General features: G+C 40.3%; 1 protein-coding gene across 1 annotated transcript in view; it reads right to left on the bottom strand.

The window, feature by feature from the left end:
- Positions 1 to 19,537, bottom strand: part of LOC124041299 (PDZ domain-containing protein 8-like) — a 74,208-nt gene that overhangs the window by 53,205 nt on the left and 1,466 nt on the right. The window lies entirely within an intron of this gene.

Here is a 19,537-nt window from a genome sequence, read left to right as displayed (position 1 = left end):
CCAAACCGTTGCCACAAAGTTGGAAGCACAGAATAGTCTAGAATGTCATTGTATGCTGTAGAGTTAAGATTTCCCTTCACCTATGGGCCTAGCCCTTGAACCATGAAAAACCACCCAGACCATTATTCCTCCTCAACCACAGTTGGCACTATGCATTCGGGCAGGTAGTGTTCTCCTGGCATCTGCCAAACCCAGATGGTGAAGTGTGATTCATCACTCCAGAGAACGAGTTTCCACTGCTCCAGAGTCCCATGACGGCGAGCTTTACGCCACTCCAGCCGACGCTTGGTTTTGCGCATGCTGATCTTAGGCTTGTGTGCAGCTGCTTGACTATGGAAATCCATTTCATGAGCTCCCGAAGAACAGTTCTTGTGCTGATTTGCTTCCAGAGGCAGTTCGGAACTCAGTAGTGGGTGTTGCAACTGAGGACACACAATTTTACGCACTTTAGCACTCGGCGGTCTTGTTCTGTGAGCTTGTGTGGCCTACCACTTTGCAGCTGAGACTTTGTTGCTCCTAGACGTTTCCACCTCACAATAACAGCACTGACAGGTGACGGGCAGCTCTAGCAAGGCAGGAATTGTGACGAACTGAAAGGTGGCATCCAATGATGCTGCCACATGTAAGACCATTCTACTGCCAATGTTTGTCTATGGAGATTGCATGGCTGTGTGCTCAATTTTATACACCTGTCAGCAATGGGTGTGGCTTAAATAGCCGAATCCACAAATTTGAAGGGGTGTCGACATAAAATATAAACAATAGTATCTTATAATCGCTGGAGACAAATGTGAAACCAGTCATAAGGCAGAAAACTGAAGCATATCAACTTTCCCACAGTAAGGTTTATGAAATGTTGTGCCGCAATGCATAATTTAAATTGTATGGCCTTTTAACTTGCAGGGAGGGGCATTCTCAAATCTCTTAATTATAGGCTACCCCAACTCTCCTTCTTATTTGAATCATGTACAATTTTAGCCACTATCAGTATCGTCAGTAGGCCTAATAACCACACATAGTCAACTGCCAATTTACTGTTAGTTCCCTTCAGCTGGTATAGCCTACATTATCATTCCATTTAATTACAGTGTTTCGTTTACCTTAATTTGCTTCCCCTGTAAAAGCGATCACGGCCAGGTGGTTGTTGCTAAGGATCATTACTAACAGTTAATTTTTCTTTTTAAACATGTAGGCCAATTAAATCATTATGAAGCAGAGTGCAGACCAAGCCGTAACAGTTTGAAGCCGCAGCATAGCGCAATACTTGGCTGTGCCAGCACACAGTTGCATGGTTCGTGCACTCAATAGACGAGGGTACAGCCTACTAGTGTACACATGTCTCCCTGTTAGAATTCTATGTACACTAATTTTCTAACATCACCATGGGTTAAAGAACTGAATTAGACAATTTTCAGAATGAATCAAACCACCGTTTTTTTCTTTGGTGCGTAAAGGCTCTCCAAACCTCTTTATGATTCATAAATACTTTCCTAACCTTTTTAAAATCTGCCAATTGGTGCTGAAAGATGGCTTCCTTTTATTGATCCCTAATATTCTGAACCCGTTCTGTCGATATGTTCTATTGAGTCTGTAGACATAATTCAAGCAAAGGTACACCATATTGAAAGGGATGTCTTAAGATAAATGTACTGAAAACCCTATTTAATTCCAAATCCACGACAATATCAAAAAAAGGTACTTTGAATACCAACTACTGAGAAGTGCATTGGAAAGGCATAAGGCATAATTTAATAAATTGGAATCTGGCTCGAAAAGCTTTCCACAACTGGATTGTGCCATAGATTTTCAAGTATATTTAAGTCTAAACTATAACTCGGCCACTCAGCAACCATCACTGTCCTCTTGATATGCAACTACAGTGTAAATGTGGCCTTCTGTTTTAGGTTATTGTCCTGCTGAAAGGTGAATTAATTTCCCAGTGTCTGGTGGAAAGCAGACAACCAGTTTATCCTTCACGATTTTGGCTGTGTTAATTAAGCTTCATTCCATTTCTTTTTTATCCTGAAAAACTCACCAGTCCTTAATGATTACAAGCATACCTATAACATGATACAGCCACAACTATGCTTGAAAATATGGAGTGTGGTACTCAGTAATGTGTTGTATTGGATTAGCCCCAAACATAACACTTATTCAGGACAAAAAGTGAATAACTTTGCCACACCTGTTTTGGAATATTGTTATTCTGCACAGGCTTCGTTCTTTTCACTGTGTTAGTTCGGTTAGTATTGTGGAGCAACTGCAATATTGTTGATCCATCCTCAGTTCTCCTATTCCAGCCATTCAACTCTGCAAATGTCTTAAAAGTCACCATTGACCCCTGAGGGGGTTTCTTTCCTCTCCGGCAACTGAGTTAGTAATGACGCCTGTATCTTTGTAGAGACTGGATATATTTATACACCATCCAAAGCGTAATTAATAACTTCACCATGATCAAAGGGATATTCAATGTGTGCTTTTAATATACCAATGGGTGTCCTTCGTGAGACATTGGAAAATCTCCTTGGTTTTCATGGTTGAATCTGTTAGAAATTCACTGCTCTAATGAGGGACCTTACAGATAATTGTATGTGTTGGGTAAATGAGCTAATAGGACCGGTTTGGGTTTTTACTACCTTCTATACTGGTATTTCAATGTTTAATTTGTTAAATGTGATATTCCGTGTGTAACGTCCATTTTTATAGTTTACTCCTCTACTTGAGTCATAACCTCTCCGCTCTCTCCACAGACCGAATCCCACCCCGTCACTGAAGTAGCGCATTTGTTGTTGCTTGACCACGAGACACTTTCATTCAGTCTGCAACACATGCAACAAGTTTGATGACAACGATGTTGTTTGCACTATGATCTTAATATAAATCCACAAGCGTTCTATAATTACAATATTAGTTTGTTTCATACATCTGCAAAGAGCTAGTTTGTATTTTCTTAGCAAGTTAAGCTAAATCGTGTTAGACACTAATGCTAATCGCTAGTTTTATATCGATGGCTAGCTAACTAGCTAATAAAAGTACTTAGTCAGAGCAAACGTAGCTAGCTAATACAGCCTGATACCAGTACTGGTGGAGGCATATATCACCATGTTGTTTGTACATCAGTATCTTCTAAAATAGGCAAAGCATGTTAGCTACGTGAATGAAGATTTACTGTAGTCAAAATTATAGGGTCACCTAGGAAACACTCAACATCACTTTGGTTCCTACCCTGTCACAATAACTCGTCCATATCATTTTTTAAATTCGCTGTCATGTCAAACACTATTCAAAGTGCCCCCTATTATTTATATTCTAACTATAGAATTATAATAAACATTTTATTTCCATGATTCCAAACGTTCACCCAACTGTTATGATCTAAATTGCAATTGCAACATTTGGTTATAAATAAGGCCTAGTATTTTTGCCCATATTGTGGCAGTGTGGAAATGATCTCAAATGAATGCAGAAAATGCAGAAATTGATGGAAATGCAGGAAATAATTTTAGGTTGAAATTGAATTGAACATTATAAAACAATCAGAATGGAGAAAGACCAATTTAAATCATTTAGAATTTATATGTGTTGCCACCCTAGGGTCACGCACTACTCATGAAGCAAATTTAGAACTGTTATTAATCAAAAACATAACAAATTGACAAAACAGTCATAAATTTGAAAAATACCATATATGATATTTTGGCCATATCACCCAGCCCTATGAGGTAGTCATTCAAAAACCATGTTAAACACTATTATTGCACACAGAGTGAGTGCATGCAACTTATGTGACTTGTTAAGCAAATGTTTATTTAGGCTTGCCATAACAAAGGGGTTGAATTCTTATTGACTCAAGACATTTCAGCCTAACATTTGTAAAATTTCAAAAAACATAATTTCACTTTGACATTACAGGGTATTGTGAGTAGGCCAGTGACAACAAATCTATAATTAATCCATCTTCAATTCAGGCTATAATGTAGAAAATGTCAAGGAGGAGAATACTTTCTGATGGCACTGTAGATGCGAAATGGAGTAGATGCTACAGGAGCATCTACTGGAGGCCCACGGTTCCATTGGGCATGTGGGCGGATAGGAAATCCCTGCCCTGCTGGGATCAGATTATCTAACAGATCCTGAGTGTTTCCTGCTCTCACTCCACAGCAGGAGGACTGACCTCAACCAGTGTGGGGTGAGACACACAGCTTGGCTCTCCATCTCTCGGTCTCACCCTAGTTCACACGCTGACCCACTCATACAACATGATGTCCTCCAAAACATTTGGTCCCAGCACTGTGACTTCCTCTATTGGGTGTGGTCATTGGCTAAAAGCAAAATTAAGGCCAATGATTAAACAGTAATGAAAATCCTCATTGTATTTATGAACATCATGTTGTTTTGGACTACACGCCTGCCTCTACTATTTTTGGCCCCTGGTGCCATGTCTGGCCTGAAGCCTCTGGCATTCTATACCAGAGATGATTTTGCGTTACTGTTCGTTAATATAAAATGCTAGATATGAGACAGCCTAACCATTGAAATCAAATAAATATAAATAACTTAGTCTAGTTATGAGCCTAACCTACATCCAAATATTATATTTGTTTTCAAGATGAAGTGTTTATATCGATGCCTCTACAATAGCTACCACTTTGATTGTTTATTTTTTTATTAGCTTTTTTCCAATCCAGCATCTTGAATTCCCAATGTTGACATACATAGCAGCTTATCTGTCATGCTTCAACAGGTTGTCCAGAGAGGTCAAACAACAAGGTGGAAGAGAATGGTACCACTACCACATTCAGCATCCCAGCCCTGGCTGTACCCTCCAGGTTCTTTGTGTACTGAACAAAAGCAGAACCATTGTTCAGGGCTCAGTTCCTTTAGGCTCCTTTGTGGTTGTCAGCACACTGTCTCCAATACATTTCCACAGGGCGAAAACAGAAATCCAGAAGAGGGGGAGAAGAATGTGACAGGGGACATTCTGAAGGACTTCGCTGGCTAACTCACCGGCAGCCTGTTTTTTAAACCGGCAACATTCATCTCATGCTAAACTCCAAGATGAACAATGTCTTAGCACGTGAGAATGGCTAAACAACACTTCATTAGTCCTTAAATATGATGAGTGGTAGGTTATGATCTACAAAAGGTAAACTAACTCCCTAAAGGGACAGTATACTTTCAAATCAAAGCCTGTCAGATGTTTGGTGAGTGGCTAATTATACTGTACTTTGTACAACCAAATGTTCACATCAGCAGTTGACACTGTTGTGCGCCTCCGTGGTCATGAATGAACCCAGTTCCAAAACCACTTATCACAAAGGCCACACCGGTCTACATTCTTAAAACACAGAGGCAGCTCAGCTCAGTAACATTGTAACAATGATTAGGAGAACATAGCAGATTATTAGGCATGACGGCTTGACAGCACCATTCCACGACAAAGTCATCTTAATTGGAAAACACGTTTGCATTTTGTCTTGGTGCAAGTACAAGCGGGCAGACGTGGCCTATCACATTCCAGACACCATTAGCCTCATCAAAAAGCCTCTATTAAAAATGCATAGGGAACATCCCTATCCCCTTGGCCTACCTGCATCTTGCATTTAGTCTCGTTACAATTATCCATTAGATTAGGCCTTCACAAATACCGTACCCTGTCACAAAAGCTAACACCACCTAATTGCTGAAAAGAAAACATGCCTATTACAATGTAAACCAAACATGATTGTTGCTATAGGCCTAGTCTCTTGCTAAAATATTATCAATAATTGTTTCTTGTATAGAGGGATCTAAAGATCGCCTTATTTCTAGTGGTTGGGATTTAGAGCCTTTAATAATTAAGTAGGACCAAAGCAAGTCTCAACCACAACAACCATGGGTGTTACAGTAAAAGTGAATATCTCGTTCTGAGATGGACACACAATACAGTTCTTGAATAAGTTTGGCCAAATATTTATTGTATTCTGTTCTTGGCATCTCCCATAGACCCGGTCCGTTATGGCAGCTCAGTAGTGCTGAGCAATTAGTATTTTTAAAGTAATTTCGGATTCCTTCAGATTATTAAAAAATAAAATCACACTAACAACAGAACAAAAACTATTAATAAAAGTCCCATGATGGTAGTGACTTCCCACTACTCACTTATTAACCATAATTTATTCACATGACTTTACTTGAATAAAATATTTCAGTTGTGTATACTTTATTACATTTGTTTAATTTGATGAGTATCATTCTGTCCCAAGTCATCTCATCTCTATAGAGGTGCTGCATATGCTGTCTGACAAAGTCACTATTTTGTAGTTCTTCAAAGTAAATTAAGCATACATTCTGTGGTCTCTTCTGTAGCAAGCATAAAAACAAACAGAACTGACAAGTAGGTGCACAATGGATTATGGTCATTGTAGTCAATTACCACGTTTTCCACTCTACACTATATATAATTATGGCCTGTTGGAAACTAGAGGTCGACCGATAATGATTTTAAACGCCGATACCGATTATTGGAGGACCCAAAGAAAAGCCAATACCGATTAAAAATCGGCCAATTTTTTTAATGTAATAATGTCAATTTCAACCATACTGAATGAACACTTATTTTAACTTAATATAATACATCAATAAAATCAATTTAGCTTCAAATAAATAATGAAACATGTTCCATTTGGTTTAAATAATGCAAAAACAAAGTGTTGGAGAAGTAAAAGTGCAATATGTGCCATGTAAGAAAGCTAAAGTTTCAGTTCCTTGCTCAGAACATGAGAACATATGAAAGCTGGTGATTCCTTTTAACAGGAGTCTTCAATATTCCCAGGTTAGAAGTTGTAGGTTGTAGTTATTATAGGAATTATAGGACTATTTCTCTCTATCCCATTTGTATGTCATTAACCTTTGACTATTGGATGTTCTTATAGGCACTATAGTATTGCCAGTGTAACAGTATAGCTTCCGTCCCTCTCCTCACTCCTACCTGGGCTCGAACTAGGAACACATCGATAACAGCCACCCTCGAAGCAGTGTTACCCATGCAGAGCAAGGTGAATAACTACAAGTCTCAAAGAGAGTGACGTTTGAAACACTATTAGCGCGCACCACGCTAACCATTTCACATTGGTTACACCAGCCTAATCTCGGGAGTTGATGGGCTTGAAGTCATAAACAGCGCAATGCTTGAAAGCACAACGAAGAGCTGCTGGCAAAACGCACGAAAGTGCCGTTTAAATGAATGCTTACGAGCCTGCTGCTGCCTACCATCGCTCAGTCAGACTGCTCTATCAAATCATTGACTTAATTGACAACCTCTCTGAGTTGGGCATCTCCGGCGCGGCCCACGCTTGGATTGCGTCCTACCTGACAGGTCGCTCCTACCAGGTGGCGTGGCGAGAATCTGTCTCCTCACCACGCGCTCTCACCACTGGTGTCCCCCAGGGCTCTGTTCTAGGCCCTCTCCTATTCTCGCTATACACCAAGTCACTTGGCTCTGTCATAACCTCACATGGTCTCTCCTATCATTGCTATGCAGACGACACACAATTAATCTTCTCCTTTCCCCCTTCTGATGACCAGGTGGCGAATCGCATCTCTGCATGTCTGGCAGACATATCAGTGTGGATGACGGATCACCACCTCAAGCTGAACTTCGGCAAGACGGAGCTGCTCTTCCTCCCGGGGAAGGACTGCCCGTTCCATGATCTCGCCATCACGGTTGACAACTCCATTGTGTCCTCCTCCCAGAGCGCTAAGAACCTTGGCGTGATCCTGGACAACACCCTGTCGTTCTCAACTAACATCAAGGCGGTGGCCCGTTCCTGTAGGTTCATGCTCTACAACATCCACAGAGTACGACCCTGCCTCACACAGGAAGCGGCGCAGGTCCTAATCCAGGCACTTGTCATCTCCCGTCTGGATTACTGCAACTCGCTGTTGGCTGGGCTCCCTGCCTGTGCCATTAAACCCCTACAACTCATCCAGAACGCCGCAGCCTGTCTGGTGTTCAACCTTCCCAAGTTCTCTCACGTCACCCCACTCTTCCGCTCTCTCCACTGGCTTCCAGTTGAAGCTCGCATCCGCTACAAGACCATGGTGCTTGCCTACGGAGCTGTGAGGGGAACGGCACCTCAGTACCTCCAGGCTCTGATCAGGCCCTACACCCAAATAAGGGCACTGCGTTCATCCACCTCTGGCCTGCTCGCCTCCCTACCACTGAGGAAGTACAGTTCCCGCTCAGCCCAGTCAAAACTGTTCGCTGCTCTGGCTCCCCAATGGTGGAACAAACTCCCTCACGACGCCAGGACAGCGGAGTCAATCACCACCTTCCGGAGACACCTGAAACCCCACCTCTTTAAGGAATACTTAGGATAGGATAAAGTAATCCTTCTCACCCCCCTCCCCCCTTAAAATATTTAGATGCACTATTGTAAAGTGGCTGTTCCACTGGATGTCATAAGGTGAATGCACCAATTTGTAAGTCGCTCTGGATAAGAGCGTCTGCTAAATGACTTAAATGTAATGTAAATGTTAATTATAACATAAAACACAGAAATACGAGCCTTTGGTCATTAATATGGTTGAATCCGGAAACTATCAACCATGCTGGTCATTTATGAACATTTGAACATCTTGGCCACGTTCTGTTATAATCTCCACCCGGCACAGCCAGAAGAGGACTGGCCATCCCTCATATGTCAACTCTCTAATCCTCTTTCTTTCTCTCTCCAAAACTCTTGGAGGACCTGGAGCCCTAGGACCGTGCCCCAGGACTCCTGACATGATGTCATTCAACTTGCTGTCCCCAGTCCACCTGACTGTGCTAAATGTAAAGTTTAAACTGTTCTGCCTTTTCATTTATTGAATCCGGAAACTATCAACCATGCTGGTCATTTATGAACATTTGAACATCTTGGTCATGTCCTGTTATAATCTCCACCCGGCACAGCCAGAAGAGGACTGGCCACCCCACATATGCTCTCTCTAATTCTCTTTCTTTCTCTCTCTCGGAGGACCTGAGCCCTAGGACCGTGCCCCAGGACTACCTGACATGATGGCTCCTTGCTGTCCCCAGTCCACCTGACTGTGCTGCTGCTCCAGTTTCAACTGTTCTGCCTTATTATTATTCGACCATGCTGGTCATTTATGAACATTTGAACATCTTGGTCATGTTCTGTTATAATCTCTACCCGGCACAGCCAGAAGAGGACTGGCCACCCCACATAGCCCGGTTCCTCTCTAGGTTTCTTTCTAGGTTTTGGCCTTTCTAGGGAGTTTTTCCTAGCCACCGTGTTTTTACACCTGCATTGTTTGCTGTTTGGGGTTTTAGGCTGGGTTTCTGTACAGCACTTTGAGATATCAGCTGATGTACGAAGGGCTATATAAATAAATTTGATTTGATTTGATTTGAAAACAAGACATTTATTATTTCAGTGAAATACGGAACAGTTCCGTATTTTATCATATTTTAACGGGTGGCATCCATAAGTCTAAATATTCCTGTTACATTGCACAACCTTCAATGTTATGTCACAAAATGTAAAATTCTAGCAAATTAGGCGGCCCAAACTGTTGCATATTCACTGACTCTGCATGCAATGAAAGTGAAAATTTCACCTGGTTAATATTGCCTGAAAATAAGAATGTGTTCTTAACTGACTTGCCTAGTTAAATAAAGGTGTAGAACAAAATGGCCAAATCGGTGTCCAAAAATACCGGTTTCCGATTGTTATGAAAACTTGAAATAGGCCCAAATTAAATCGGCCATTCCGATTAATCGGTCAACCTCTAGAAACCACTCCAGTACTCCATACTCACACAGTTCAGGCTGAATCTGATTTATCTCATTAGAAACTGTGCAACATGCGCATTGAGCTCACATAAAAATTAATGGAATTCAAATCAATTTTACCATTTAAAAAATTTAAAATAACCAACATTTTTGTTAATTGTTCAGCTAATGAGAAGTCAAAAGCTTTCTGAACAATGTTCCGGCCAGACATTCCTTCAGTAAGGAAACTTGATTCTTTAATCAGAAGGCCAACTGCCTAATCTTTTAAGAGCTAAGGCGTAGATTTGTTTTCTGTGAAAACGGTTTGTGCACACACAAGGACAAGAGGAATGTACTTGTAGGCTCCTATATTGGTAAGGAACAACTGGATGCAATAATATTGGTATCTTATTCATTCAAGAGCTTACAAGCTAACATACAGTAACTCAAAAGATGAATATTTGTACAAACCAATAAACATGTAACATCAAAATTCAAATGGAAAGGGCAGTAATAAAACTGATGGCAGTAATAAAACAGTAACAAATAGCTCTCTGTTGGGCTCAAAGCATTTAAAAAAGCTACATGAGAATATGGCCTCTTCCTGCTATGAAACCACAGATTAACTGTCCGATTTAGATTTCACAAATCCTGATGTCAAACCAGGCCGGGCTTTGGTAAGCCATCCCCAAAATCTGATCGTGACAGCCCAGGTGTTCCGTGTCAGCAGATTTGATTTGCGATTATGTACCAACTGCCTGGGTTGCATACTAAAGATCTGCACACTCAAAAGTTTAATCGTCCTGATGTATCGGTGAGCATTAAAGTCTATTTTTGGGGGGGGGGGGGGGGGGGGGCTGGCACAAAACATAGCCAGGCCAAAGTCCCAGGCAATAATCCTAAAATGACCATGAGGGATGAATGTGAGGGGGCATGATACGCAGAGGTTATATGCAGTAAAACGCAGAACTCTGATGGAATAGCCAAACGCATTGTGATTCTCCTAAATAATGTATGTGAGCTACATTACACAGCAAAGCAGACAAAAAAATCCCTACTCTACTTAAACTGCATTTTCTGTAAAGGTATCAAGTCTCAATATGAGAAGATGCATGTCTGGAAAATGGGGTAACCTCAATTACTTGTTATAAAAATGGACTCAACACCAACTGTGCAACTCCCCAATTCCCTAACAAAACCAGGGAGCACGTGTGTGCAATCATAAGCTTGTAGCATGTGTGGAAAAGAATGTAGAATAGCATTTGCTGCAACTTAACTAGAAACTGAACTGAATAATTACATGCATGCTTCTTAAGTTATTACTGTACTCAAGACAAAATGTACTTTTTCCTACTGTATCTCCTTTCCTCAGCTACGAGTCAATTCTAGTACCCCATTGCATATGGTCAGTTCCCAAGCAACAGTAAGATCATAAGATGTTACATTACAGATAGAAATCTTGAGAACCTTGGAGTTGAAACGGGTTGTGCAGATCCATATTTAATAGACAGTGGGTTGTCACTTTAGAAGGTAAAGCATTTGGCCAGGCCCCCCCCAAAAAACAACAAAGAAGCTTTGCTCCAAATTTCAAGCAAAGAAGTTATTCTCTATCAGGATGTCATGAACATGTACTGCAGTGGACTTTATGTATAACTACAGGGCTCCTTTTCCACACATTAGCAATCAAAGCTTTCAAAAGTATTATTGATTAGAACCCTGACCACCAGTCATTAACACACTAATGCAAGAGTATGCAATATTTCGTTCTATTGAAAGAGGTTGGACATACTGTAAGGGGAGATTTAAGAGATGGACTTTGCCCTCCCACACTATTTGTTCACTATGACGTAAAAATAGGTCTGGCAATTGCAAGGGACCTCACGAAACGATGTTATCACGATACTTAGGTGCCGATACTACAGTATATGTATTGCGATTATCACATTATTGTGATTTGATACTGTGATTTTATTCCAATGTTCCAAACATATTGCTCACCATATGTCTGCTGCAGAGACAAGAGAGCCACGAGAATATTTGTCTTGATCCGTCAAGGAAATATAAGTGCTGGGGGAAAAAAATTGTCTCCCTATTTAAAAAGATGTAGAACAAGCTATGAAGGGACAATACTGGGGTTTTAGCGCAGGTACAGCCAACTAGCACAAAAATAGTGATATTGTCAAAATGACACATCGTCCAAAATAATATCCCGATATGCAACTGTATGAAGTGCATTATTGCACCAAAATGGTGGCTTTCTGGCTAGAGGCTGTAGTATTACTTCTCTGGGATCCAATAGAACAGCTAAACAACAATGACAGCTCAATCAATGAAGGGTATGAAGTAGGGTTGTCACGATACTTTCGTCCTTTAAAAGCCTACATAATGTAAAATAGTTATATACCTTGGAATAGAAAAGTGATTCTGGATGACAACATAAGGCTGCTTGTTTCCAAAATGAGGACTGTTTTCCTCAGGAAATGTAATCCTCTTCATGTTTTGTTTCCTTGCTGCGCGCCTCGCGCTACCGCTGCATAAGCAACCTCCACACGCTACCGCTGCATAAGCAACCTCCACACGCTACCGCTGCATAAGCAACCTCCACACACTACCGCTACGTGCAAACGCAGCAGCTCAGGAAACATGGAACCAACACTTTATATGTGGCATTTATATATATTTTTTCAGCATAGTTCCTGTTTTTACTGATCATTTTGTTTGTTGATTAAAATGAGTCAATCTGTTATCAAATCGGTAACAGAGTGCCTGAAAAATCAGTAACAGTATTTTCGCAATTGAATTGTCCACAATGAGAAATCATAGTTAAAAACCAAACGGAAAAAAAATATGAAAAAAAATATGGAAAAAAAAAACAAAAGTGCAGTAGAGTGCAGTACAGCAGAACACAGTACAGCAGAGTTTCCCCAAACTCTGTCCAAATTTGATCTTGTTTGAGGGCGGAGCTCATTAGAATAATAGCCAGCGGATAGAATAGTATCGAAACACAGGAGGATATTACAATTTTCTACCTATTCAGGATACATCACAAAATTCACATAGAAATATAAGTTATAGATGTGTCATTTCTCAATGAAAGCAAGTCTAAGAAATTGTAGATCTGTTCTATGTGCCCTATTTTCATGCTTCCCATTTTTAAAATTTAGTTTTTGAATCTTTTACTTTTGGTTTTGTACACCAGCTTCAAAACAGCAGAACATACAATATTTTGTGTTATGGAAAATATATTTCACAGCAGTTTAGATGGTACAATGATTCTCTACACTATACTTGCTTTTTTGTCAAACTAATACATTTTTAGCAACCAGGAAATGGCAGAGCACATGGTCACAAAAAACATTGCTATCAAACTTTGCATCTGCACTGTTCCTCAAGTAAACGTGTTTCAGTAAAATATTCTGTGGAAATTGTCAAAACTAGACTTCTATATATAGGTGTATGGTTTATTAAACTTTGCAGTCAATGGTTTTGGCTTGGCATTAATTTTAAAGTGGATCTGAGCATCACTCTGATATAATGGAATTTCCCGTAAGAAACAACCCAGCTGACAGTGGATAAGGGAGGGATGGGGGGGTAATGGGTTCATTACATATTGGTACACATTACTGATGGTCCAGGACAAATCAAATGTAATAAATTCAGAATTTCACACAGGATATTAGAATCATATCGAGGACAAGCCAGTCCAACAACCACCCAAAGTCATGAAAATGACAAAGGAATGGCACACGGTAAACCCAAGCTAACAAAGAAATGTTGCCAATCTAGTATTTCCTGTCCAGATAAGGATGGGGACAGGGGTGAATGGCTCAGTGCATTTGCCTGTGATCTAATATGCCAAGTGATTGGCCCCCTACTTTGCAGACCTGGAATGTGGTTAATGATGTGCTCAAGTTAACACTGGTCCAGTGTCTGAGAATTCTTCTCTTATAAGTTTAAATACTCTGACCCCCCAAAAATATCAATAGGCTTAATACCATTTGAGGAAGTAGCCAGAATATTCAGCAATGATCTGTTCACCACCCCCATCTATTATGCTAAGAATACCTACCGCCTGAGCGCAACATTTGAGTGCATTTGCAATGCATGTAAACAAGAACTCTCCAATCCACACCATGTGGGTTTGCAGAGATTGCAGGGCTATCAGTGTTGCCTTAGTGAAGATAGGAGCAGGTGAAAGGTTGATTCCAGTACTTAATCAGCCATTCATCTTACGCTTTTTAACTGCATCGTCTCCTATCTCATGAACATTCCATTCAGGTTTGTAGAGTAGAGAGGGGAGGTCGGTCATCATAACTCTCAACCCTCACCGTAAATCTGGAACACAAAGAATGTTACCCTCTCTGAAACTAACTGCAGAGATAAAGCTTTATTCTATGCTACAGAGGATTGCTGTAGTATCTCATTCCCCACTGTTTCAGTACAGTATCCATATTGCTTTTGTTCTGACTCAAGATGGGTGTTATGCCTGGATTACCTCCAGCCCCCCCTCCCCTCCTGAGTCCTGCCATCTGTGACATTCAGCTAATCCTAATGTCCACTGCTCCGTCCTCAAAGGCTGTTTTAGATGACATCGCCTCACAACTCTCGCTCAGACAGAGTCATTATCATGGGCACCTCACAAACATGCACCATTTTAGGTCAATCCTCCAGATTGTTGCATTTAGCCTACATGTAACATTTAGCTCCCACACATGATCCAAACCAGATATTTCACAAGAAGTAGCTATGCCATGCCAGTAGAGGCCTGTGGCTGCACAGATGGACATAAACTTGTTACATTTAGTTGTTGTTCTCACAAAACAACCAAACCATTGTTTGCCTGCTCTGCAGCCCACATAGTAAATATGGTGGACAAAAGCAAAGTCTGTTCATTTTGTCAGGCACAAGACAGCGTTTCATTGATTTTCAAGTGAAACCATGTGCCTTCTCACAGTCTGGCATTGTAACAACAATAATCACCTGATTAATCCCACCTAATTATATACATTTAACCTAAATCAATGAGAAATGCTGGTTTTGTATGGACCGTTTGCAGCATTACTATATAAAATGTCTTCATATTAAATCAAAATTGTAAATGGCAACAGCCAGGTTATTTATTTATTATATCTGTCAAAAGTTTGGACACCTACTCATTCAAGGGTTTCTCTTTATTTTTACGAATATGGAATATGGAATCATATAGTAACCAAGAAAAGATAGGTACACACCTGTTACCTTGATGACAGCATTGCACACTTTTGGCATTCCCTCAACCAGCTTCATGAGGTAGTCACCTGGAATGCATTTCAATTAACAGGTGTGCCTTGTTAAAAGTAAAAATTTGGAATTTCTTTCCTTTTTAATCCGTTTGAGCCAATCAGTTGTGTTGTGACAAGGTATGGGGTAGTATACAGAAGATAGCCCTATTTGGTAAAAGACCAAGTCCATATTATGGCAGGAAGAGATCAAATAAGCAAAGAGAAACGACACCCCATCATTACCATAAGACATGAAGGTTGGTCAATGCGGAACATTTCAAGAACTTTGAAAGTGTCTTCAAGCGCAGTCGCAAAAACCATCAAGCACTATGATGAAACTGGCTCTCACGAGGACCACCACAGGAAAGGAACACCCAGAGTTACATCTGCTGCAGAGGATAAGCTCATTAGAGTTTCCAGCCACAGAAATTGCAGCCCAAATAAATGCTTAACGGAATTCAAATAACAGACGCATTTAAACTTCAACTGTTCAGAGGAGACTGAGTGAAACAGGCCTTCACGGTCAAATTGCTGCAAAGAAACCACTACTAAAAGGACACCAATAATAAAGAAGAGACTTGCCAAGGGTCAAGAGACATGAGCAACGGACATTAGACTGGTGGAAATCTGTCCTATGGACTGATGAGTCCAAATTTGAGATTTTTGGTTCCAACCGAAGTGTCTTTGTGAGACGCCTCTAGTAGGTGAACTGATGATCTCCGCTAGAGGTCGACTGATTAAATCGGAATGGCCGATTAATTAGGGCCGATTTCAAGTTTTCATAACAATCGGAAATCTTTATTTTTGGACACCGATTTGCCGATTTAAAAAAATATATATTTTTTATACCTTTATTTAATTAGGCACGTCAGTTAAGAACACATTCTTATTTTCAATGACGGCCTAGGAATGGTGGGTTAACTGCCTCGTTCAGGGGCAGAATGACAGATTTTCACCTTGTCAGCTTAGGGGATCCAGGCTTGCAACCTTAAAGTTAACTAGTCCAACGCAATAACGACCTGCCTCTCTCGTTGCACTCCACAAGGAGACTGCCTGTTACGCGAAGGCAGTAAGCCAAGGCAAGTTGCTAGCTAGCATGAAACCTATCTTAGAAAAAAAACAATCATAATCACTAGTTAACTACACATGGTTGATGATATTACTAGATATTATCTAGAGTGTCCTGCGTTGCTTATAATCTGACTGAGCATACAAGCATCTAAGTATCTGACTGAGTGGTGGTAGGCAGCAGCAGGCTCGTAAGCATTCATTCAAACAGCACTTTCGTGCATTTTGCCAGCAGCTCTTCGCTGTACTTCAAGCATTGCGCTGTTTATGACTTCAAGCCCATCAACTCCTGAGGCTGGTGTAACCGAAGTGAAATGGCTAGCTAGTTAGCGCACGCTAATAGCGTTTCAAACGTCACTCGCTCTGAACCTTCTAGTAGTTGTTCACCTTGCTCTGCATGGGTAACGCTGGTTCGATGGTGGCGGTTGTTGTTGTGTTGCTGGTTCGAGCCCAGGGAGGAGCGAGGAGAGGAAAGGAAGCTATACTGGTTCACTGGCAATACTAAAGTGCCTATAAGAACATCCAATAGTCAAAGGTTAATGAAATACAAATGGGATAGAGATAAATAGTCCTATAATTCCTATAATAACTAAAACCTAAACTTCTTACCTGGGAATATTGAAGACTCATGTTAATTAAAAGGAACCACCAGCTTTCATATGTTCTGAACAAGGAACTGAAACGTTAGCTTTCTTACATGGCACATATTGCACTTTTACTTTTCCAACAATTTGTTTTTGCATTATTTAAACCAAATTTAACATTTCATTATTTACTTGAGGCTAAATTGATTTTATTGATGTATTATATTAAGTTAAAATAAGTGTTCATTCAGTATTGTTGTAATTGTCATATTTACGAAAAATGTAAAATAAAATAAAAAATGTAGTTTTTTTTTTGTAAATCGGCCGATTAATCGGTATCGGGTTTCTTGGTCCTCCAATAATCGGCATCGGAGTTGAAAAATCATAATCGGTCGACCTCTAATCTCCGCATATGTGGGTCCCACAGAGAAGCTTGGAGGAGGTGGTGTGATGGTGCTTTACTGGTGACACTGTTGGTGATTTATTTAGAATTCAAGGTACACTTAACCAGCATGGCTACCACAGCGATATGCCATCCCATCTGGTTTGTGATTAGTGGGACTATCATTTATTTTTCAACAGAACAATGACCCAAAACACACATCCAAGCTGTGTAAGGGCTATTTGAACAAAAGGAAAGTGATGGAGTGCTGAATCAGATGACCTGGCCTCCACAATCACCCGAACTCAACCCAATTGAGATGTTTGGAATGAGTTGGACTGCAGAGTGAAGGAAAAGCAGCCAACAAGTGCTCAGCATATGTGGGAACTCCTTGAAGACTGCTGGAAAAGAATTCCAGGTGAAATTGGTTGAGAGAATGCCAAAACTGCAAATCTGTCATCAAGGCAAAGGGTGGCTATTTGAAGAAAATATATCACATATTTTTTTATTTGTTTAACACTTTTTTGGTTTCCACATGATTTAATGTGTGTTATTTCATAGTTTTAATGCATTCACTATTATTCTACAATTAAGAAAATAGTACAAATTAAGCTAAAAACCCTTGAATGAGTAGGTGTGTCCAAACTTCTAACTGGTACTGTATATCTCTATATTACAATTATACAGATGTATGTCATGGACCAGAACATATTAGAGTAGCTTATTTCACAGCCCAATAAATCACTACTACATGCACACATGACTGTAAGTCGCTTTGGATAAAAGCGTCTGCTAAATGGCATATATTATTATTATTATTATTATAAAAAGAAAACAACTTTTCCCCACAATTAAACACGACATCTTAAATTAAATCACCTGCAAACAACCAACCCAGGATGTTTGAAGACCATTTCACTTCAAAGGATAGAACAGGCAACAATATAACATTTTGCTGGAATTGTGCTATTCTAAAGACGTTTTGGTGTTCCAATGTGGCTATCGCTGCAGTTCCAGCACACCAGCGTGACCCTTCCAGACATAACACAGACGAACCAGCTACATGGGTCAGTGTGCCATGTAATTGAGGCCACAAATGCTGAGCCCAGTAAGTGCTGTCACAACATTTGTGACAAGCTGACTGGACAAAAGAAGCACTAACAAGAACCTCAACAATAGCGACTTCTGTAGGTGATAGGCTAAGGCTTACCCTTTCAGCATAATTCAATAGATTTGTTTTCCACATCCAGAAATAGCCTAGATTAATTTAACATTCAGGCCTAGTCATGTTGAAAGCTAAAACTTAGAGATTTTCTGGTACTTTTGTATACTTTTTAACCAGTAGTTCTTAAAGTAGCACTCGCACGCTAAAGGTGGTCCCCGAAAATTGCATACATATGTGCAGATACAGTATGTGCACCACGTCATTGCTCTCTCGCTCTGCTGTACGTGCATCTTGCCAACTGTCACTCAAATGACAAGGTGCTGAAGCTCAAATTGCTAGGGGGATGGCCAACGTGGGGAAAATGTAGGCAAAATGGCACAGCACAGCTTCCAGAACAACAGTCGCTTTCAAACTAGGCATTTCATGGATAATTAAGGTATTATCAGTATTTCTGCTAACAGATTATGCATGTATGAACTACACATTGACACATCCTGCCCAAAGTGGGAGGTTTAAATATACTTAGTAGTCACCACAGTTTGAGAGCATGTCTTTAACATTAAGTTGCTCTTATAACTGAGAAGTTAGAATATACTACAGTAACATATTAGCAAGGAAATATATTTGTTAAATTGTTAAATCTAGGCTGTGTGACATCAGGTCTGTTTTAATACAGCCATAGAAAATAAGTATACTTTCAGGCCTAGTTAAATCTATATTGGTGTTTTTTGCCTTGAGCGAGTGCAACTAAATACAAAAGTGATGGTGAACACTTCCTGCAAATAATCCATCTGCAAAAGGGTACCTGTCTATAGTGAAAGAGTCTAAAAGAAATAAGAGGTGACAAGATGCTGCACATGCATTCATGTTACTAACAGGGAAGTACTAAAAAGCTTTCTGCCTTTCGGTTTTAGTGTTGGCAAAGTGTTTAACTGTGACTTTTTCACACCAGGTTGTGGTCATTTCAAAATGTTCTCAATGTAGTGACAGGGGGCACTCCTCTGTCTCAGAAGGATCAACACTATCCTTTGTCATTTCATAGGTACGCAACTATGATGTCGCTCAATGGCTTCCTTTGCAACAGGTGCTGTCCCATGTCTCAACACTGTATACTACCACACTGCCTACTGACAGTCGGTAGGCCTATGCCCTGACAGATGAAAAAAAAATAAAGACTGCATGTTTGTCATCATTTAACCTTTCGCTGCAACCTGGACTTAACAAAGTTGCTAATTATCTACAATGCTGAAGTTGTCCATGGATGTGACTCAAACACAACCTTTGGGATGCTGTACACACGTTATACGCCCACCCATACTC

This window comes from Oncorhynchus gorbuscha, linkage group LG08 (assembly GCF_021184085.1).
Source record: "Oncorhynchus gorbuscha isolate QuinsamMale2020 ecotype Even-year linkage group LG08, OgorEven_v1.0, whole genome shotgun sequence".
Classification (NCBI taxonomy): Eukaryota; Metazoa; Chordata; class Actinopteri; order Salmoniformes; family Salmonidae; genus Oncorhynchus; species Oncorhynchus gorbuscha.
This window is presented reverse-complemented; position numbering and strand designations above follow the sequence as displayed.